Below are 24,657 nucleotides of genomic sequence, written 5' to 3' on the forward strand. Positions count from 1 at the left end.
AATGACACAGGAAGACTATATCGAGAGATTAAATAAATAGGCCAAGAGTCAAGCAAGTTCTTCGGGAATAAAAGCATTACCTACACGAAAGGTACTTTATGATGGCCTGGAGAATCTATTCTACACAGAGCATGAAATAAAACATCTATTCACCAGCAAACCCAATTTTTCAAAGTACACAGAAGCATATGAAGTTTACATGAAGATGATTACGATGAAATTACTAGATAACGAATGGTGGACTAGTTTGACTGACTTACTGTGAAGTTACTATAGTAAATCTGTGGAGTAAAAAATGTTTACTATGGTAAAGTCTGGTAATACAGGATGAAAGGATGAAACAACACAGGTAAAGAGTATCAGTAGGTGAAGATAAGAGTGAATCTAGCACATAAATATCGAGGCAACTGAAAGAGCCAAATTTGAGTTCCAGTATCCAACACATTCACAAATAAAGGGATAGCAAACAATCTATTTTCCATCTGTCTCTATCTTCATGTGGAATATAACTTTTGTTTCCTTGAATAAATCTCATATAGTTATGAGATATTTTGTATTAATTTGTGTATAAATACTTCACAAATTGAAGTAATTAGTGTGGATTAAAAAACATTTCTGCAGACTTTTTGTTTTGAGCTAAAGGAGCGATTGTAATCAAGGTTGGACTGGTTTACTGGATTAAATAATGCTGAGGAAATTTCACTTGATTCATTTGAACTGTGGGAAACAAATAAGTATCATTTCTCTGAGTTTGATTATTGTTTTCCTTTATGTTATGAAATATCATATGCGTTTCTTATAATTCTTAAAAGAAAACAAGGAGTAATATCATCAGAATTAGCTTAAGTTCTCTCTGTTTTAATTGTTTGCTTCTTTAATGTTTTATACTAAATTGCTTAAGTCTGGGAATTCTTAGTTGCTCCCTTACTTTTGTAATTCATTCCCTCTATTGAGCCCTAGTACAGGATTCTTAATTGCCCTTGCTGTTTGCGAAACCTTCCTTCTTCATCTTAATCCCTGTCAAGGATTCTTCATTGCCCTTGGCCTTGGTTAAGATTTTCATCCATTGAGACCTTCAGATTTGTCCTTGCTATGCTATCTTGCCTTGTGAACTCTTACGTCAGTGATTAATCAAATCTTGTTAAACCTTTCCTACTTGACTCCATAGCCCAATGGCCTGAATGCTTGTTCTTCCCATCTGTTTCCTTAATTCCACCAAACAAATCAAAACAAATTCCTTAAACATTAATAAATAGCCTAATATCATATCAAAATAATGCTAAATTATAAAGAGAGAGCCCTCTCTAAGTGAAGATCAACTAGAATTTGTACTTAAAAGATTGGTTTGTGGTTACCTTAGGCCATTCCTTCTTTAATAACTTCTAAGGAAAAAACCTAAGTGATAACACAATGGTGACCATACTAAGGATTCAAAACCCTCAGTTTTAATAAACCCTTGAGGAATTCAATTTTTTATTCATAAGAATCTTAAAGGGTTATTAGAAGTTATTTCCAAGAGTTCATAAAAAATTAAAACAATCACAAAAAGCTCGAAATTTGGCTTCAGGGAGAACTCACTACACCACGGCCAACCTTGATATAAATTCTCCCCTTGTAATTGAAAATCTCAAACTTATTCCGAGGATAATAAGAAGATAAGAAAGTTCAGTAAGCCTCAGACCTGTTTTTAGATCCCATTCATGCCCTATTGAGTGGTTATTCCTTGAAGACATCCCTTTTGATGAGTATTTTGGTCTCTCTTTGTTCAGAACCACGTCTGATAGTGAACTGTTGGACCTGGTCCCAGATCCAGAATTCCTCAGAGAACTTGAAATCCAATGAGCCAACTTGTCAATTGATCAAAGTCTACTGAACTCCCCTCAAACACCCCTTACCACTGATAGACACCCTGAACTTTCTGAAACAGCTTCAACATCTTTTAGCTCACCATCTTTTCCCCACACCACTGAAGATCATCCCTCAACCTCATCTCCATTCATACCTTCAATCCCTCATCAGCCCATCACTACCCCTCAAACACCTATTACCTCAGTTATATCAACTCCCCTTGTTATCCCAAATCCTCTAGTTACCCCAAATTCTGTTCTCAACCCTATACAGCTTAGAGCAATGGCACTCAAATATGCCCCCCTGGTAATGCCCGCTCCTCAAGGCATCTTGCCAGCAAATTATCAAAGAAAAATCACCACATTTGATGGTGCCTGAACATACACAACTCAGCAGCACACTAAGAAAATGACACATTATTTTGAACTGCATGAGATTTACATAGGAGATGTCCAAATGAGAATCTTTGTCCAAAGTCTAGCTAGAGAAGTGAGAATGTGGTTTAGATATTTGCCCCCCCAGAACATAGATAGTTTAGAAGTCCTTTACCAACAGTTCTTAAATAGGTGGGAGAATAAGAAGAACCCCCTTCAAATTCTATCTGAATACGAAAACCTTAAAAGGGGACCAAACGAAACTATTCAAGACTATTGTACCAGGTTTAACAATTTGTATAATGCAATCCCTCTTGATCTTAGGCCTCCACCTAGTTTAGCCCTGATTAAATTTCCAGATGGATTTGATACAGATATGGCTTTTCAACTTAGAGAAAGGAACCCCCACACTTGAAGAGATGCAAAGTGTAGCTGTTAGCGTAGAAGCTAATCTTCTATCCAAAAGGACCAAAGTTAGAAATGAGAGAAGAACACCATTGAAAGATGAATCTTCACCCTTTGATCAGAAAATAGATGCTTTAGCTAAAGGAATGGAAAGGTTGATGGATAGAATAGAAGTCATTGAAAGGAAACCTCACTGGGATAACCAACAGGCTAATCCAGTGAGGAATCCAAACTTTAGAAAAAACTAGAACCAAAACACTGGTAAAAATGGTCCTGATCAGAACATTAGGCCACCTTTCCAAGAAAATTATGCTGAGACTTCCCACCAAGAAGACCCTAAGATAGACACTCAGATCAACCTAATGGGTTTAGATAATGAAGAAACTATTTTTCTAACTCAGGATGATCAAGAATTATACATGCTTCAACAGTTACAAACTCAAACAGGAGAATCTTTTGATTATAAGCAAGGGTATGACTCTGCTATTTTTGAAGTTCATAAGTAGTATAACTTAAGAAGCAAGAAAAACATTGATGTTTCTGATCAGAATAAAAAAGAAATACCTAACCAGCCTAAGAAAGCCACAAAATAGAATCCTCAAGTTACAAAAACTTTACAAATCCTTTCTAGACCACATCAAAATCCTCCTAATCCCACTATTGAAGATGTAACAGATAACTAGCCTTCCAATGAGCAGCCTTCCACTTTAGTCCCCCTCAAAGGAACAGTGGAACAACCTCTAGAAATTATATTAGAAAATCCAATTGAAAATACTCCTAACAATGAAAAAGAAAAACATACTACTCAGAACTTTGGCTCTAAAATTCCAAATATTCAAACAGATAAATTCTCTCTGCCTTTCAATTTGGGGGCAAACATGGCCAAACTCAAAATTTTAGTGCCTTTGACAGAATTGGTTAAACATGAAACTTACAGATCTCAAATTAGTAAATCCCTGAACTTTGTTGAAAATGAAGATTCTGTGAATCTATTTGATGACCAGCCTGAGTTAATTTTTGGACCAGATGTTAATGGAAAGCCAGTTGAAGGAGGGGTACCACCCTTCTACATCAGCCTTAACATCCACGATAAAATCCTACATAATGCCATGCTTGACTCTAGAGCCTCACATAATCTTATGCCTAAGTCTGTAATGGAAAAGCTTAACTTAGATATCACTAGGCCTTATAAGGATATATTTTCCTTTGATTCAAGCCAAGTTAAATGCTTAGGTCTCATAAAAGATTTGTGTGTCTCCCTAGTTCAATACCCTACCAAGACCATACTTATGGACATAGTTGTTGCTGACATACCACCCAAGTATGGTATGTTGTTGTCTAGATCTTAGGGTGCCAAACTCCAAGGATCTCTGTAATTGGACATGTCCTATGCTACCATATCAGTCTTTGGACACCCCAAGAAGCTGTATAGAGAGACTTTGATGAAGTATGTAGTGAGTTCCCAGGAGAGACCTCAAAATTTTCCCATATATTCAGTACATTCTGATATAGATTCCTTCATACTTTACAATGATGAGAACAATCAAGAAGATACTTCAAGTAGTATAACAGTAGAACCAAAATAAATTGCAGTATTAAAGGAAAATCAAAATGTCCAAATTCATGAAACATTAGATAAAAAAGATGATCCTGATACCTTAGTTGTTATAGACAATTTTGTGCCTTACAGCAACAAGCATGAATTGTCAATAATCCAAGGGATCCAAAGTTCCCTAAACATGATGTTCCTACCCCTAAAGGAACAAGGTCAGCAAACCAACAGCTCTCAGATCAGTTCTCCACCTGAAAACACTCAAAAACAAGCAATCCTGAAATCAAAGCAGGTGCTCCACTAGGGTTCTGCGCTGAAACTCAGTTGCTCCATGGTGTACCTGCGTTGCAAAGCAAGTGGGACAAAGGCCACCTGCGCTGAGCGAGAAAGGACAAGTGGCACAGTGAGTCATTGCTTTGGAATCTTCCAAAAATGACACTTGGATCAGGGATTTCGCCTTGTGATGAGTCAGAGGCTTTGTTTCTCCAAGTGGAAGCAAGGTTCACCAAGTGGACTCAAGAACTGAAGATCAACTAAAGATTAACTGAAGAGAGAGAGGACACAAGGTAGCTACACATCAGTTGCTAGCTGACTCATCCTTTCTCAATTCATCTATATATTGAGCTCTCTCCTATGAGCTCAAGAGGCTGGAATTTTGTGCAAAGTAATGATATGCTGTTGGTTTCATTATTGAGTTATTGGGTGATTGTTTGAGAGAGGTGAAGAAGAGCAATTCTTTCTGCTGGGAGGTGTTGCTGGGTTGGAGCCTGCAATGGTTGTAATATTCTCAGAACCTTTATTTCTTCATTAATAAAAGCTATTGAGGTTCTTCTATGTGCTCTTGTTTCAATTATATATTGTGATGATTTCATGTTTGGTTTACACTAATCCATGAACCAGTTATGATTGCATGCCTCTTGTAGTTTCCTTCTTTGTTATTTTGCAGGATCTCATTGTAGCTGGGCGAGCAGAAGAACAAAGAGCTAGGAGCAAGCGGCCAAAGGGAAGAGTTTGGATTCGACATTAAGCGCAAGGCAACGGTTAGTGCTTTCTCCATCCTCTTTTGCTTTCATAAAGAAGTAAACCTTAAGTAGTTTGTTTTACAGTTGTTGCTAAGGAACTGTCACCCTTAGAGTGGGATAGGGTCATCCGAGTCAGATACTTTTCCCTACAACAAACTGGCGACTCCGCTGGGGACTGTATCCGTTTGATTGTGTTTGTAGTATTTTGCTATTCATTTCCTGAACAAAAGAGTACCAAATCGAAAAGCTTTTGACTATATCAAAAGCGAAGTAGAGGGCAGCTACTCTTGCTCATTTTCTGAGCAAATTCATGATTTGAAGAGCTGATCTACAAGGATCCTTGTAAGCTCTTAGTGATAGCTTTGCACCTTCTTAATCATCCCTTTGAGTGTGCTTGACTGATTGCTTCTGATTTGAGCAAAAACCGTGCATTTTTGAGAAAATTATGACCCGGAAACTGTGAAAATGCATTTCTCGTTTTCCAAAGCAGGTAGTACACAGGCTGCCTGCTTTGCAACGCAGGTCCCGAAGGGACCACCTGTGCTGAGAGCCAGTTTGGCTGTGCAGAGCCTGCATTGGCCCAAATTTTCTTAGTGCATTTGGGGTTTCCTCCTTTCTCTTGCCTGTTTTCACTTAGTTTTGCTGCTAGGTGTCAGTCTTGTGCCTGTTTTGAAACCAATATTACTTGCCATCATTCTGCCTCTGTTATATAACGAAATTGTACTTGTTCTTTGTATTTCTTACTCATTTACAATTTCCCATAACGAAAAGTAAACTAGTCATGCTTTTGGCCTCTTAGATCTAAACCTGTGTTAGGCATTTTGCTGGTCTAAAGAGTTAGCTTGTTTGCTGTCCATAGCTGATTAGTAATTTTACTTTCGTTAGTATGGTTTGATTTCATGTATTTCCAGTGATTAAGCAAGTGAATCTTAAGGTTTCTTTTGATTTTGGACAAGCTTGTTTACTTTCGCTTTAAATCGAAATCAAAGTTATATAACCACTTTCTTTTTGTATCCATCCACATTAAGAAAGGGAAAAGAAAATACATGCATTGTGCATTTTGCATTTGACTGTATGCTTGACGATTTAGGAAAATTTGCATTTTAGTGTGTGCTCTATGATCTGTGTGAAAATATTTGCCTTTCTTTTCCCTCAGTAGTTAAGGTTTTCAAAGTTGAAAGATTGAAAAGTTTGCTTCTCATCTTAGACTGCATTCAGGAATTTGTTATATACATCTCGTGGTGATCCTTAAAGGCAAACTGATAAGCAAGATCAACATTAAAATAAATCCAATTTACATAACAACGCTTTGTAACATAACGCAAACACATAGAAGTCTAGGTAGAGACGTGTTCCGGCGTCGTTAAACATAGTGACTGTCGATCTCTATGAAGGTGGGTGATTCCTCCTGAGAGTCGGTGGCACTAATACGGACTTGTGCTCCCACGTACCGTCGCGTATATATTGGGAGACCCCTATAGGCAATTATCCTTTATCCATAGGAAGCCGTGTCGACCGCCCTACTGATCGCGATGTAGTGAACACAGCATTCACGAAGATCAACCACCCGTACCGTAAAACGTATTCTGTGGTTTCGCGAAAAGTTTGGCACACCCTCTGCCTAGAACTCCAGAGCAGTTTCTTTTGGCCTTTTTCAAACTCTATAACTGAAAAAGTCCATCCGAGCATTTGTCACTTCGGGCTCGTTAAAACATTGAAGGCGACTAGAGTCATCTTTAGCTTTTTCTCGACTCTTAAAACATGAAAAAGCGAGTTTGTGTCTAAAAGCGTCGTTAATAAAATTTATTTTAAGCGGAACATAATCACCTGTTATTCCCACGTTGATCTTTCAGTTGAAAAGTATGGAGCCCACCAACCAAGGAAGTAACCTTGGCGGAAGTCCAAATCCCTTCTCCTCTTGGGGAGATGTTGGTGCGCCTCATATGGCAACATTGTCACTTCCAGGATTGACAATTGGCCTACCTGTATGGCTCTTTTCAACTAATGTAGTCCAAATCGCCACTAATCCTGAGCAGTCGAATCAATAGTCAGACCAATCTAGAGCTACCCACCAGCCTTCCACTTCTTACAATTCTTCCTCTCATCCTTCATCTTCACAAGGTAGAGCCAGCAAAAGTCAGCCTCCCATGGAGAAGAAGGAAAAGAAGAAGAGAGAAAAGAAGCAGAAGGGGCCTATGGCGAAGGCGACTGGGGGCAAGCAAAAGACAGCTGACAAAAACCCACACACTGCACCGACCGGGCCTAAATCGCCATGTGTCATTTGCAAAGGGGCCCACTTCCATCGTGATTGTCCTTGTATTCCCCGGATACTAAGGGACTGGTCCCCAAGGTTGCACAATCCGGTAGCATCAACCTCTGGTAGTCATGTTGATTGCAGTCCGTCAACTAGCGAGAGTGAAGGACGAAGAGGGAGACCAAGATCACCCTGTATATTGTGTGAAGGCGATCACGCCATCCACAAATGTCCATTCTTAGATGAGGCAAAGAGAGTTTTGGAAGATCGTCCGGTTTCACCGTTACAACTTCCTCCTGGATACCAAAAACTCGCGCCTAATCCCTCGATAGTTGAAAATCCAGCTGACCCGCCCAAGTGGTCAGCTGAAGTGTCGGTCATTGAGAATGAACCTACTAAATCCAGACCAGACGAAAGTCTAAAGGTCGAAACGGCAGTTGACCCGGTTCTTCCTTCAGAGGTTTCATCGTCCAATGACTCCGTCATTGAAGACCCATCTTCAAATGACACCCTCACTGAAGAGGATAAGGATGACACCGTCCATATTCTTTTCATCAACACAGACTCTGATGAGCATCAGGGCAATGCGCCCATTCCTTTATCGCAGGAAGGAACATCGTCAGGGTCGTATCCGGCCGTATATTCGGTCCCACCACCAAGCAACCTAGTTGTATCCTTTGATTGGAATCAACTAGGCAGACCCCGGTTACCAGCCAGTACCCCATTCAGAATCATAGTCCAAATCTACAGAATGGTGATGGCTGGAACTATCATTGATGAAGGGGCATCTGTGAGTATCCTTTCCTCTGTTGCTTGGAAAGAACTGGGTTGCCCGGCGCTTTTACCTGAGATGAGAAATCTATCAGGTTTTGATAAAGGAACCAGTCACCCGTTAGGGATTCTCCCCAATGTTCCAGTTACATTGAAAGGGAAGACAGTTCATATGAACATCATGGTCGTCCAGGGACCCTTGGCATATAACTTACTCCTTGGACGAGACTATATATATTGCATGGAGGCGATAGTGTCCTCGCTCTTTAGAGTCATGTGTTTTCCACACGAAGGAAGAATGGTCAAGCTCGTAGACCAACTTTCATTTCCAGGATCACGCATTGCAAATAGTCAAATACCATCCCTTAACGGTTTATTCACTCAAGGAATGCCACCGCCCCCGGTTCTACTTCCCGATGAATGCGAGTAATTCGAGAAGAAAAGAACTGGGACCCAGGGGGCATGCACCCTGGCCTGCCTCGGGCAGAGAAAACCTTAGGTATAAAGTTAATTTCCACAGAAGAATGGACTAGTCCGTACCCCGTCCGGCAGAGGAAGAGAGGGTTGTTCTAGGATAAAATTCTTTTGTCAAAGTTATGTTGAAGCGGAAGAATCGCTCCCTTTGTCTAAAGCAGTAGGCTCTCCTAAGGAGGGGATCTATTTGTGGCAGCAAGAAGGCACCATCTTTGAATGTCAAGCCTCACCCATTAAAACAATATGTTTTAAAAGAGAAGTAGGGGCAGTCTTCAAAGAAAGAGAGGAAATTGCTGCAACAAGTAGTCACCATCCTTAGCAACCTAATGATAGACATCGCCGAAAAAGGAGTTTAGTTTGCGGCAGCGAACAAAACCATTTTTCGGATAATAAGTAAGATGGCAGAATCTCGAAATTATACTTTATACCTGGGGGCATGCAAACCTTTTGGAGTGCAAGCACGGGACGACTATTTATTTTTTAAATTTTTAGGTCCTCCCTTTAAACCTGTAGGTCTAACCCGTTAAACTCGTAGGATTAGCCGTTTCCAGCTTGCATAAAGAAAGGATGAAGGGCAAAAGTTAAAACCTGCCAAATTGGAGTAATTAGTGAGGTATCGCTCCTTAAATAAGATTACCTCACCTAAAGCATTCCTTGTATTAAGACTGGTATAAATCGAGCAGTTTTAGCAATGTTCATGCTCATTAAAAAATAAATGCAAGAATCGAGCAGTTTTGTACAGAGTTCATGCTCGTTAAAAAATAAACACAAGTTGTGAGCAATCTTTCCCTACAGTTCAAGCTCATCCAGAAAAAATGAACCGGTAAACAACCTCGAGAAATGTAACCTTTGAAAGCCATATTAAAAGCCCTTGGTCGTGTTTATATGCCATCACCTCCATCCGTTCATTTGGCCAATCGTTCACCTCCATATGTTTGTTTACCCATTTTGAGGAACAGTTGCGAAGAGTGATTTCACTTGCCATCCTTGTGACACTGCCGTGATTGGAGAATTCCAACCTGTACCTGGAATCTGCTGCTATCCCTGTTCATCACTCGTTCCTCAAAAGACGAGTCTTCTTTGAGCTCTTTTCACTGACTCGTAAAATATGAAAAGTTTGCCGAGTTTTGGCCTTCCAGCTCGTTAAAGCGACCGGAAAGCTATCCCTCCTCTAGATTTTAATCTTTTTGGACCTGAGGGATTATTGCACAAAAAGATCGAGCGCTTGTTTTGTTCGGCTCGTTAAAGCAATCGAAAATTCATCCCTTCTGTATTGTTTTATAGTTTTTCGGACTTAAGGAATTAGAAGACGAAAAAGGAATTTTGGAGTTAACTTTTCGCACCTTTTCAGACTCTCTAAAAATGAAAAGGACCGAGTTTTCTTTGTCGTTAGACTCGTTAAAATGATTAAATAGCGACAAACTTGTCTTTAGACGAGAACGAGTTTCCCTATCGCTAGGCTCGTTAAAACATAGCGATGGGCTTGCCCGAAGGGCAGGTTATAGAACAAGCATATGTTATCCTCCTCAAGCTTGACAAAAATAAAGAGGTACTGGTCAGAAATGACTGGGGAAAAATTGGGAGAACCTCACAGCATTAATGGTAGCAAGCCGCTCTTGAACATGACACTTTGTCCTCCGTATTGCATCGGGTTGGGTTGTTTCATTCACCGGTCTCATAACCATGGTCCTCGCCACACCATCCACAATTGGGGTAATGCTACCAATCCATCACATCAGTGTCGTTATATGTTCAAGAGATGTGGTTCTGTGAAGAGTCAACCGTGTTCCACCAACTACCATACATTATCCTTCATCCACTTCATGACCGCCACCCTGAATCATACATCACAGTTTGTTTTCACCTCATCACAATCACTAGCTCCGTTCTGTGTCACTGATGTGGGATTCATTAAGGCCCTCCTTTGACGGATCGCTCCTTGTCAACATCAGCTCATTATCCAAGGAGTTGATCTAGGAACACCCCCTTCAGTACTTTGAAGCTTGCATGCCTCAATGGCAAGCTTCTCACTTCCGGCGACAGGTATACATCAATGACCTTCGACCAGAAGATTTTGCATGGTGGTCGACGCCAAGTCCTTTATTCCCACCATGTGAATTGTACTGCCGTACCTTGAGGGTCATCATCCTTATCGGTGACTCCTCTCGCGCTTGTTAACGGTTTACATCATTGACCGGTAATCAAGCGATGTCTTTCCATGTTCGACTTCAAGAAATTCTCACATGGATCGACTTGTACATCGAGTGAAGATCGGAAGAGATTGAAGACCCCGGATCTAGTTTCATCCATCCGGGCTGCGATATATATTCAGGACATAAAGACATTTGATATGTACATCATTACAGCAGATGATCATCCTTCTCAAAGGATGATAATTTCGGCAGAGAATTATCAGTCTACAATCAGACGATCGTCTGTTCTATGTACCAAAATGTATTTATAAAGCTGAACATGGGAATGCCCGCCTCAGCTAGATCATGAAAAATGTATGAAAAATAATGTATTGTATTGTATCTTATTACAGGACACTTCTCAGCAGATTGAATGAACTTCGGATCCTCTCAATGAAGCATTTCACCCGATAAACGACCTCATACTTTAGGGGGCATCTGTTATAGACAATTTTGTGCCTTACAGCAACAAGCATGAATTGTCAATAATCCAAGGGATCCAAAGTTCCCTAAACATGATGTTCCTACCCCTAAAGGAACAAGGTCAGCAAACCAACAGCTCTCAGATCAGTTCTCCACCTGAAAACACTCAAAAACAAGCAATCCTGAAATCAAAGCAGGTGCTCCACTAGGGTTCTGCGCTGAAACTCAGTTGCTCCATGGTGTACCTGCGTTGCAAAGCAAGTGGGACAAAGGCCACCTGCGCTGAGCGAGAAAGGACAAGTGGCACAGTGAGTCATTGCTTTGGAATCTTCCAAAAATGACACTTGGATCAGGGATTTCGCCTTGTGATGAGTCAGAGGCTTTGTTTCTCCAAGTGGAAGCAAGGTTCACCAAGTGGACTCAAGAACTGAAGATCAACTAAAGATTAACTGAAGAGAGAGAGGACACAAGGCAGCTACACATCAGTTGCAAGCTGACTCATCCTTTCTCAATTCATCTATATATTGAGCTCTCTCCTATGAGCTCAGGAGGCTGGAATTTTGTGCAAAGTAATGATATGCTGTTGGTTTCATTATTGAGTTATTGGGTGATTGTTTGAGAGAGGTGAAGAAGAGCAATTCTTTCTGCTGGGAGGTGTTGCTGGGTTGGAGCCTGCAATGGTTGTAATACTCTCAGAACCTTTATTTCTTCATTAATAAAAGCTATTGAGGTTCTTCTATGTGCTCTTGTTTCAATTATATATTGTGATGATTGCATGTTTGGTTTACACTAATCCATGAACCAGTTATGATTGCATGCCTCTTGTAGTTTCCTTCTTTGTTATTTTGCAGGATCTCATTGTAGCTGGGCGAGCAGAAGAACAAAGAGCTAGGAGCAAGCGGCCAAAGGGAAGAGTTTGGATTCGACATTAAGCGCAAGGCAACGGTTAGTTCTTTCTCCATCCTCTTTTGCTTTCATAAAGAAGTAAACCTTAAGTAGTTTGTTTTACAGTTGTTGCTAAGGAACTGTCACCCTTAGAGTGGGATAGGGTCATCCGAGTCGAATACTTTTCCCTACAACATTAGTCAAGAAGGATCCCACTACCCCAGATGAGAATTATGAGCATGAAATCCTGTGGCATCCTGAATTTGATGGGTCAGTCAACAAATTAGGCGCAGGAGCAGGTGTGTGGATTTACAACTCAGAAAACGATTATTCAGAAGGTCATGCCTATAGGTTGAACTTTAAATGTACAAACAATATGGCTAAATATGAAGCACTTATGTTAGGTCTGAAACTTGTTAAAAGGTTAGGAGCCATTGAGTCTCTATCATGGGAGATTCTAAGTTAGTGATTAAACAAATTAATGTTGTTTATATGACGAGAGAGCCTAGACTAGGGTTTTATAGAGGAACAGTGATAGAAATATTAAATACCTTCTTAGAAACCAAACTTGTTGTTATCCCCAGAAAACACAACATGCAGGCTCATAGCTTAGCCATGTTTGCTAGTACTTGTAAGCTACCTTTCAAACCCAAGCATTAGTACACTACTGAGTTTAGGCACACACCTTCCATTCCTGACAATTTAAAGAACTGGCAAGTATTTGAGAACATTCAACGCATTAACAATTTTTTAACTTTAGATAATGAATTTGTAAATACCAACATAGACACAGACATAGTAGTAGATTTTGATTGCTTTGATGAATTAGAAATTAACAAACTAGAAGAGGATTAGATAGATAGACTTCATCCCACAAATTTTACAAAATCTGGTATTCGAAACCTAAAGCAAATGGTAATTGATGAAGTTTTTGATGAAGAAACTGAAGTCATAAACCTTAGGGATAATTTTCTACCCAAAGGATTAACTCCTTTGGAGGACTTATTCGATTCAAACGATATTCCCAAAAAACCTAAAATGGAACCTTTGAAGTCAGACATTGAGGAATGTAATATAGGATCTGAATAGAATCCCAAACTAATAAAGCTGTCAAAATCATTACCTCCCAATGAAAAACTGAAATATATGGAACTACTGAAAGAATTTCAGGATGTTTTTGCCTGGAGTTATGAGGACCTAAAATCTTATGATACTAGCATAATACAACACACTATTCCATTAAAATAAGATCAAAAGCCCTTTAGATAGAAGCTTAGAAGAATTAACCTTGTTCTACTGCCTTCTATTGGAAAGGAAATCAAAAGAACGTATGAAGCTGGGATTATTGCACCTATTAGGTTCTCAGACTGGGTTTCCAATTTGGTACCCACTAGAAAGAAAATGGGTGAAATTAGGTTGTGTGTTGATCTTAGAAATCTAAATAAAGTTTCACTTAAAGATAACTATCCTCTTCCAAAAATGGATCACATATTATAGAGGGTAGTGGGTTCCTCTAGAATCTCACTGCTAGATGGGTTCTTTGGTTATAACCAAATCCTAGTCCACCCAGATGATCAGGCAAAGACTGCTTTCACAACTCCATGGGGCACTTTCATGTATGTGAAAATGCCTTTTGGGTTAAGAAATGTAGGGGCCACCTTTCAAAGAGAAATGGGCATAGCCTTTCCCAAAGAAATCCACGACTTCCTGGTAGTTTACCTAGATGACCTCACAGTATTCTCTAAATCACATCAACAACACCTGGATCATCTTAGGCAGGTCTCTATTAAGTGCAGGAAATATGGAATTTCTCTCAATCCTAAAAAATCTTTATTTGGTTTGGAAGAAGGGAAATTTTTATGCCACACTATCTCCAAATATGGTATCAGGATTGACCCAACAAGAATTGAAGCTATTTTGAAGATACCCCATCCTAGGAATATCAAAGAACTTCAAGCATTTCTATGGAAGATAGACTTTTTGAGGAGATTTATCTATAATTTAGCTAAGTTAATTAGATTACTAAACAAAATGTTAAATAAAGATTCGGCTATTAAATGGACTGTAGAGGCTAAATAATCATTCGAAGGTATAAAGTTAGCCTTGACACAAACACCAGTCCTCATAAGTCCAAAGTTTGACAAAGAATTTATCATTTTTTCTTTTGCATCTGAACATAGTATTGCTACAGTTTTACTATAGAAGAATGATCAGGTATTTGAACAACCAATAGCCTTCTTTAGTAAAGCTCTAAGGGATGCACCTATAAAGTATAACATAATGGAAAAACAGGCTTTTGCTTTGGTAAAACCTATCAAAGATTTCAGAGTCTATATCTTGTACTCTCACATAGTAGCTTATGTTCCCAATGCTGTAGTCAAAGGCATTCTAACACAGAATGGAGTTGATGGCAAAAGGGGAAAGTGGATAGATACCATATTAGAGAATGACATAGAGATTAATCCTAAAAAATTAATCAAATGCCAAGGGTTGGCCAAACTTATGGCTGAAACAAATTGCCAAGCCATGGGTATAAATTTTATTGCAGAACTGGGTAAAAAAGAGGAGATGGCGACTCCACGGATCAGCCAGGCCTTTTTAGATTCACCCTGGTATGCTGACATAATATACGTTCTAGAAAATTTACAAGCTCCTCCAGGGTTTTCCAGAATTAAAAGTAGGTTTTTGAAAATGAAATCTTTGAAATTATGCATAATTGATAATACTTTATTCTGGAAAAATCATGAAGGCATTATGTTAAATTGTTTATTAAAGGAAGAATCTAACAAAGTACTCCAAGAATTTCATGCAGGTGATTGTGGAGGACATCTCTACTGGAAGACAACAGCTGATAAAATCCTAAGAGCTGGATTTTACTGGCCAACTCTGTTCTCTGATGTAAAAAAGTTTGTAACCTCCTGCCACAAGTGTCAGATCTTTGAAGGGAAAAGAAAACTTTTGCCTTTACCTTTGAAACCCATTTCTACTGAAAAACCTTTTCAACAGTGGGGTCTAGATTTCATTGGTGAAATTCACCCCCCTTCTTCTGCTCAACATAGGTGTATCTTGATTGCCACAGATTACTTTACAATGTGGATAGAAGCTATTCCCTCTAGACAAGCCACTGATACTATCATAATAGGTTTTCTGGAGGCCAATATTCTGTCCCGATTTGGTTTTCCCAACAAAATTATAACAGACAATGCTACAACCTTTAAATCAAAGAGGATGATTGATTTCTGCCATAAATACCATTTAACCCTTGGTCACTCTACAACCTACTATCCCCAAGGAAACGGGCTTGCAGAATCCTCCAACAAAAGTCTGATGAACATTATTAAAAAAATGTTGGAAGATAATAAGAAAACATGGAACAAGAAATTAATAAATATTTTGTGGGCAGACAGGTTGACCACTAAGAAATCAATTGGAACTAGTCCCTATCAGCTAGTCTATGGGATGGAAGTAGTTTTCCCTTCATCATTGGGAATTCCAGTAATGAAACTACTCCAGGAATCCCAAGTTGAACCAAATTATATTCAGAGGAGAATCAATAAAACCATTCATTTGCAGCAAACCAGGGAGGAAGTATACATCAGATCCCAAGTACTGCAGGAAAAACTCAAGAAAGTTTTTGATAAAAGAACCAAGGTAGAAGACTTCTATCTTGGTGATAAAGTTTTGAAGTGGGACTCTAGAAGAGAAGATAAAGGGAAACATGGGAAGTTTGACTTCCTGTGGAAAGGTCCATACATTATATATGCCTTCAGAGGTAATAATGCTTACTTTCTCAAAGAATTGAATGGTGCAGAGGTAGAAGGAGGACCAGTCAATGGTCGAATGTTGAAGCACTATATTGATCCAAGTTACTAATTTTACCAGTTTCAGTTGTACATACCATATCCTTCATAATGTTTAGAGTGGATTGGATGGTAAAGTTTTGGAGTTGAAGCCCGAAGAGAAGGCCCTAAGCTTCAAAAGTGTCACTGTCATAAATATCAATAAAGCAGCAGAATAAAGGAAAAATTGCAGAATAAAATCACAGTCTTTCAAAAGGCCATTGATCTACAGTTCTTGACTTTCCACCAGGGAAAGCCATCCCCAAGTGGAGCCACTGTTATGTTCCTATACCAATAGGTGTCATAATTTATGATCGACTTAGTTTATCTCTGTAATATGTACATACCTTTGCTTTCTGCAAATGTTTTCCATATTCAAAAAACTCAAAAAAATTAAAAAATGTAAAGAGGGTATGTCCTAAAAGAAAAATCAAAGGACAAAAAGAATGAAAAATGGTCAAAAAAAAGATGAAAAATGAACCCCAAGAAAAATAAAAAGACCATGAAAGTGTGCAAGTCAAAATGCCACTACTATTTTATTTTTTGTACAATAATGATTGTGTGCAACTTGTTATTTATGCCACAATCCATGGTAACCAAATAGTTTAATCTTGGGTATTCCATGTTTTCAATTTCATGCTTAGAGATAGAGAATAAAATCTGACCAAACTGTTTAATCTTGGCAGATAAGTAGATAGGTAGAGTTAATAAAAGGATCTCAACAGTTTAATTTGAGCCCTTGGATGTAATAAGGATAGACTTAGATAGATTTCCATTGTAAAAGAAAAGAAAAGTTTGATAAGGGTTTGCCAGTTCAAGTGCACCCTAATAAAAAGTAGAAAAAATGGTAGGATGTGTAGGTGGGTAAGTAGATGAATGGTTGCAGAATTATGTATGATGAATGTTTAGTTAAAACTTATATCATTTACTTTCATCATCATATTGCTTTAAAAGTATGGATAACAAGGAGACATTTACAAAGTCAGGTGATTAATTTCCTCATTCATTTTACCCCTTATTTCACTAATTTCCCACAAATAATAATCAAAGTACCTAAAGCCTTAAGTTAAAGGGGCTCAGAGCATTTCTCTGACTTCTGGAGGGACCGGACCCTCGGCCCGATAACTTATAAGGTCTAAGTGCTAAAGCCCCTTATCAACATTCACCCCCTCCATAATTCATTCATTTTCCCTAAAAACCCCCTTTTTCTAAGGTAAAATCACTATTTGCCTGGGAAAAGTAATTACCCCATATAAAAACCCACAAATGCACCTAAGCCTAAGTTATAATGTTTAAATGTGAGAGTATGAATATATTTCAAAAACATTTTACTTAGCGCATTTTTCATCTCCATTTCCATTTCATATTAACATTAATTTATTATATTTTTAACTCCCGAAAAATACACCCCTTTCCCGTATATATTATTAAAATCCTATATGATAATATCCCGCTCCCAAGGTTTGAAATATAAACCATAATAATAAAGTAATTAGATGGATTAATTAATCAATCTGCGATTAATTAAGAGCCATAACCCTCTGCCGTGTTAAAAGGGATTAATTAATCAAACTGTGATTAATTAATAACCATCCTCCAATCAAATCACTCCCGACACCATTAAATCTCCTTAATCCATAATTATTGTCCCGTCAGGTCCCTCCATTAATTCCCTATCAAATCATTGCCCCAACCACCATACGATCTGACTCCTTCAGATCTAACGGCTGACACTCATATCGGGCGGCCCCCAATGCCGACCTTTACGCGCTCAATGTACGCGGTTTTACTATTCATCCCGCCACTACATTTTCACCCGATGAATGGTATCGGGAGGACCTCTCCCAATACCACCAAGCTCTCAAAAGTGGTGTGATAGATTCCGCTTACCGCTTGCATTTACCACCTCCACTAAACGAAAAAACATCACCTCCGCTAGTTGGCACCAACTGTCGCTTTCCATTATACCCACCAAAATCATTGACTTTGCAAATAAAACAAAAAATACTCATTATTTTTGTTTCACCAAGAAAAGAACCTTTTGTTCTCCATGCACACGCAGAGTACATTCAAACCGTCACCCTGCTTCCAACCGTCAACTTCCAGAAGCCGTTGAACTCCAGATTACCATTGCAGACCCGTGCGGTCCCTGCAAACAGTGCACTAGTGTCATTTGTCCCTTCATACAACTAAAACCAGGTATTTACCCCTTTTTCAACTAAGAAACCTTGTTTTCATACTGAACCCGAGCTAAATTGCTATAAAAATTAAGTAATTTAGTGAAATTAAGTTGTTTGACAGTCTTGACACTCTCTGAGACGACCCAGTTTTCCATAGTTCCCTGAAATTCTCTGCCCTTGTCCTTGAATCCACAAGAACCAAGGATGGACACCCCAGTTTCCTTAAATGTCATGCCAGTTACCACTCCCCACAGAGATTTAGACCATCTTCCCCTGGCTAACAAAGATTTTCAGATAAAATACCTCACCTTCAATGAAACTCCTCTGAAATTGTGTTGTAGATACCAAGACAATTATTTGAACCATGCAGATAAGATAGGCCTCTGGGAATCAAGCCTACCCAAATATCAATTCTTCAGTGTTCATGTCTTTCCGGAAATTATTCACTACTGTCATGCAAACTATGACCCTATCATGAGAGTTGTAATGTCCCCAGACCAGAAAGTCCTGTTTACTATCACTACTGAATCCATAAATGAAATGTTACAGTTACAACCTGGTTAAGATCTCACCCCCCTTACCATTCCTGATTTGCTTGAAAGATTCTCTAAGCTATCTAGTTCCAGAAGTACCCAAATCCTCCAGACTTTCATTGTTGAAGAAAAGTAAATGCCAAAAGACCCCCCCTCCTTATATGTCAGTTATCTTTTCTGATCTAGGAAAAGATATCACAACAATGATATCATGCATTTTAGGTTTTACCACTAATGAATATGTAGATGATATTATTTTTGCCTACATGTCTATTTTTACACCTGGTCAACCTCTTGCAGTCAAGTTTGATAATGCAAAATTCATTGCAGATAAAATTCTTGATCAGTTTATGAGATTAGAAAATGAAAGAGTGTTCAAATATTCATTAGTCCTGTACCATTTGTTTCTTTACTACCAAACTAATAAGTTTCCCTCCTCTGTCCAAAAACTTGATACTAGAGGGAATCCTAGATCTGCCATCTTCTAGAACTCTCTATTCCACAGGCCTTGTTCTTCTCACTATCCATACACAGATTTTATTGACCTATTTGTACATCCAGTGACTACAATGTTATTAGGAAGTCCCCCTCCCAAAATCAGTGCAGACATTAAGAGGGTTCTCCAACTGTCCAAACAATACAAAGTAGGGGATTGGTACTTGTACCAAAACCATACTGAAATTAAAATTTATGGGTGTGAGCTGCCTCCTTACAAATTACCTAGATATCTCCCCATGTGATTATTTTCTCTCGAGTACTACAGGAAAATGATCAACTATGATGAGATTCACTTTGTCAAAACCAAGAAGAAGGCCCAACTAAGAAGAAAAGATCATCTAGGCCCATTTATTTGCAATAATAGAGAGGCAGGAAAGGAGGCAGATGAAATCCTCCAAAGATTGAGATTAAAGCAGAGTTTCATATGGACCTATGACCCCCATAGCTTCATTTGTAACAGAAGGCAAAAACATAAGCTATCTCCTTATATCCACCATAGGATCCCAAAAGTTGAACAATATGCCAATCAATCTGAATGGGTGGAGGGCACTTTGGTAGATCAAGATAGCACACAAGTTACAGTTGACAATGTATTTGTGGATTTAGAAAGAAGGCTTGATGAAGATTCATTTGTACAGGTGTATGGAGAAACTTCATCACAAAAGCAGTCACAGGAACACAACACACAGCCATCAGAGCAACAAAAGTCATCAAAATAGGCAGAAGATTCAGAGCAACCAGAAATTTCGGAGGAGCTAGATCAAACAGAACCAAACATGAAAAATCCTCCCATTTTGCAATCTCCTCTAAATGAGGAGAAAAATCCAAAGAGAAGCCGAGAGGAGGCCACTCCTTCTACTATTCCCATTGACCAAACCTACACAAAAAGGTAAAGGTTGAATCCCCCGTTTGAACATGAATTTCTTGAAGAAACAAAAAGTGACACAATAGCCGAAAGAAGTGATAGTATGCAGACTATTCCAATAGGAGGGACACCATCTACTTCACATATACAAGCATTGGAAAGACAACAAAGCATAGAGGTGTCTTCATTGAGAGCTCCTTCAGAACAAAGCCAGGATATAAAAGGAAAATACAAAGAAATTAAAGCAAGGAATGAGAAACTGAAAGTTCAAACCTATGCTCATTATCTCAGAATGGCCCCAACCAACCAGACAAGGCTGATGTCAGCCTTTGATATAAAGGAAGGAAAGATGCGGATGAGCTTCCTCAAGCCAACTGTGCAACAACCAAGACCCATGGCTAATTATTTAAAGACTGATTTTGAAGTTTTGGCAAAGGACATTCATCCTATTGACCAAATAGAACTGCACAAACAAACCGTTGAGATGGTATATTCTACATTGACTAATAAGGCCATCATAGCACATCAATTGTAGAACTCATTGAACAATACCTCTACACAGCTTCAACTGGAAAAGGCATCCTCTCAAGCTAAAGACACCAGGATAAAAACTTTAGAAGACTTGGTTATAGAGTTGGGACATGATCCTAAGGATGTCAAAGCAGCAGAACATTTGATTAAAAAGAAAAATGTTGATATAGCTGCATTGAAGAAGCATCTCAAGATCCCTCCTCTCCACCATCCTCAAACTATAGAAGTTATAGAGGGGAAAAAAAAGGAAGAACTTATGGACCTAGTCCTTAAGTTAAATGATCAGTTAAAAGAAATTGAGAAGGAATTGGAGAAAGCAATACAGTCTAAGCAGAGTGAGCTGGCCACCACTCCTCAGACTGTCATACCTACAGTTTCTACAGCAGTACCCTCCACTCTGGCAACTTCCTTGGTGCCAACACTTCCACCAGTGACAACATTGCCAGTAGCAGGGACTATTTCAACCAGTGCAGGGACATCAACAGAAAAAATAGATGAATTGATTAAAGCCATGGAACAAATGAGTATCCAGGCCACAAAATTTAAAAATCTCAGAGAACAAATGAGAAGTTTGGAAACAAACTACGAGCTCGCAAAAATTCAAAATAAAGAAGAAGAATGGAAAAACAAAAGGAAGGAGGAAAGAATCAGAGTCCTGGAGAAGGATTTGACATAATAAAAACCATTGGCAAACATGAAAGATATATTGTGGGCCAATGTCATTGACTCCATCAATGATATTTGGCCTTCTATCTAGGTAATTTTTGAATAGACTAAATTGATTAAAGTAGCTATGGAAGCTATATAAAAGACTAAAGAAGAACTGGGAGATAAACCTGAAGAGGCAAATCAGTTGAATGACTTTTTGAACAGTAGGAACAGGAACCAGCTAGAGGAGTTAGAGATTGAGGATAGAACAACTACTATTATTGAAATAAAGAAATTTCTAACTAAAAGGAACTTAATGCTTAATCTAGAGAAAAGGTGTCATAGTATTCAGGTGGACATAGATAGCTTCATGTTGAAATATGGCATTTTGGGAGAGAAAGGCCTTCATATCCCACTGGTTATACATGACAAGTTAATGACAAAGGAAGACTATATTTAGAGATTAAATAAATAGGCCAGGAGTCAAGAAAGTTCTTCAGGAGTAAAATCATTACCTACAAGAAAGGTACTTTATGATGGCCTGGAGAATCTATTATACATAGATATGAATTAAAACATATATTCACCAGTAAACCAAATTTTGCTAAGTACACAAAAGTTGATGAAGTTTATAGGAAGATGATCAGGATGAAATTACCAGATAATGAATGGTGGACCAGTTTCACCGACTTACTACGAAGTTACTATAGTAAATTTGTGGAGTAAAAAATGTTTACTATGGTAAAGTCTGGTAATACAGGATGAAAGGATTAAACAACACAGGTAAAGAGTATCATTAGGTGAAGATAAGAGCGAAATCTAACACATAAATATCGAGGCAATTGCAAGAGCCAAATCTGAGTTCTAGTATCCAGCACATTCACAAATAAAGGGACAACAAACAATCTATTTTCCATCTGTCTCTATCTTTGTGTCGAAGATAACTTTTGTTTCCTTGAATAAATCTCATATAGTTATGAGATATTTTGTATTAATTTTTGTATAAATACTTCACAAATTGAAGTAATTAGTGTGGATTAAAAAACATTTTTGCGGAATTTTTGTTTTGAGCGAAAGGAGCGATTGTAATCAAGGCTGGACTGGTTTACTGGATTAAATAAAGTTGAGGACATTTCATTCGATTCATGTGCACTGTGGGAAACAAATAAGTATCATTTCTCTGAGTTTGATTATTGTTTTCCTTTATGTTATGAAATATCATATGTGTTTCTTATAATTCTTAAAAGAAAACAAGGAGTAATATCATCAGAATTAGCTTAAGTGCTCTCTGTTTTAACTGTTTGCTTCTTTAATGTTTTCTACTAAATTGCTTAAGTTTGGGAATTCTTAGTTGCTCCCTTACTTCTGTAATTCATTCCCTCTATTGGCCCCTAGTACAAGATTCTTAATTTCCCTTGCTATTTTCCAAACCTCCCTTCTTCATCTTAATCCCTATCAAGGATTCTTCATTGCCCTTGGCCCTGGTTAAGATTTTCATCCATTGAGACCTTTAGATTTGTCCTTGCTATGCTATCTTGCCTTGTGAACTCTTACCTCGGTGATTAATCAAATCCTGTTAAACCTTTCCTACTTGACTCCATAGCCCAATGGCCTGAATACCTGTTCTGCCCATCTGTTTCCTTAATTCCACCAAACAAATCAAAACAAATTCCTTAAACATTAATAACTAGCCTAATATCATATCAAACCAATGCTAAATTATAAAGGGAGAGCCCTCTCTGAGTATAGATCAGCTAAGATCTGTACTTAAAAGATTGGTTTGTGGTTACCTCGGGCCATTCCTTCTTTAATAACTTCTAAGGAAAGAACCTGAGTGATAACAGGATGAAGCTTCCAAAGAGTTGGAAAAACTTATAGCTTCTCAACCTCATCTTCTAACTAGGTATCGAAAGATTTCCCATAATTCTTCACTAGTTGATCTAGTGATTGATCAAAAGTCATCTTTGATCAACCCCACTCTCTCTGAAAGTGAGTCTCATGAGTCCATTCTCGACCAACCATTGGTTGAGAAACCAGTAGACTTGAATCTACCTTCAATTAACCACATCTTTCTGGTAGAGAGTGAACCTCATACTACTCAGGTTCTTCTGGTTTCTTTATTTTCGAATGAACTGGAGGGAAATCCTCCTGTTCTTGAGGTGCATGAGAGTAGTTCTCCTATTCCCATAGAGCAAGAGGGTAGTTCTCACGTTCCTACGACACCCCCTCCAAGTAGTTTAGTCACTTATTTTGATTGGAGTCAGCTGGCAGGATATCGTCTTCCATCTTATGTGCCTTTCAATATTATAGGACAGGCTTACCATATGGACATACCTAGCACAGTTGTAGACGAGGGTGTGTCTATTAGTATTTTGTCCTCAACTGCTTGGCAAGCTTTGGGTTATCCTCAACCTGTCCCCATCACCCATAATCTGTTAGCTTTTAACAAAGGAACCAATCAACCGTTAGGGATCCTTCCTAAGTTTCCTATTACTTTGGGAGGAAAGATTGTTTATATAGACATGATGGTTGTCCAAGGTCCTTTGGATTTTAATATACTCCTCGATCATGATTGTTTATGTCATGGGAGCCCTTGTTTCTTCCCTCTTTCAAGTGATGTGTTTCCCGCATGAAGGAACCATTATGATCATTGATCAGCTTACATTCATTGGTCATGAATCACCTCCCACTCAATCATCATCCCTAAATGGTTCTTATGTGCAAGCAGTATCACCCCTGCCACAATTTAACTATGTGGCCAATTGTTCCATGCCCACATCTACTGATGATCTAGTAGGTGATGTAATACACCATGTACTAGGGGCATTGGAGCCTAATTTTTCATTTGGATCCCTAGACATGTGTCCCTTCCAGAGTGTTTTTCTCCCATCTAATGAGAAACTCTTGGAATCCATGGACTCTTTTGATCTGTGAACAAGGATTGGAGCAGAATTCCTTGTCTTCTATCAAGCTCCTTAAAAAATGAAACAAGGGGTGTAGAGCAGAGTTCCTTGTCTTGTGTCAAGCTCGTTTAAAAATGAAACAAGGACCATGAGGATAGTTCTTTTACTATGTCAACATCATTAAGAAATGAAATAAAGGATTACAAGGATAGTTATTTTACTATGTCAACCTTGTTAAAAAATGAAATTGGTTATGAGCATGGTTCTTTTGTGTGTCAAGCTCATTAAAAAATGAAACAAATCCCCTTCTAATTTGAGTCTTTGATTAGATATTGTAAAATCCCAGTCAATTCTTTCACTTGATCTCGTAAGTGAACCTTCATTTCATCTACTTAGATGCATAAAATGAATCTTGGGGGGCATGTACCTTGAATTGAGTCATTATGCTGGGGGCATGCAA

The sequence above is a fragment of the Pinus tabuliformis genome, chromosome 2_1 (assembly GCF_031772625.1).
Source record: "Pinus tabuliformis cultivar Carrire ecotype Pingquan chromosome 2_1, CPIR1, whole genome shotgun sequence".
Taxonomy (NCBI): Eukaryota; Viridiplantae; Streptophyta; class Pinopsida; order Pinales; family Pinaceae; genus Pinus; species Pinus tabuliformis.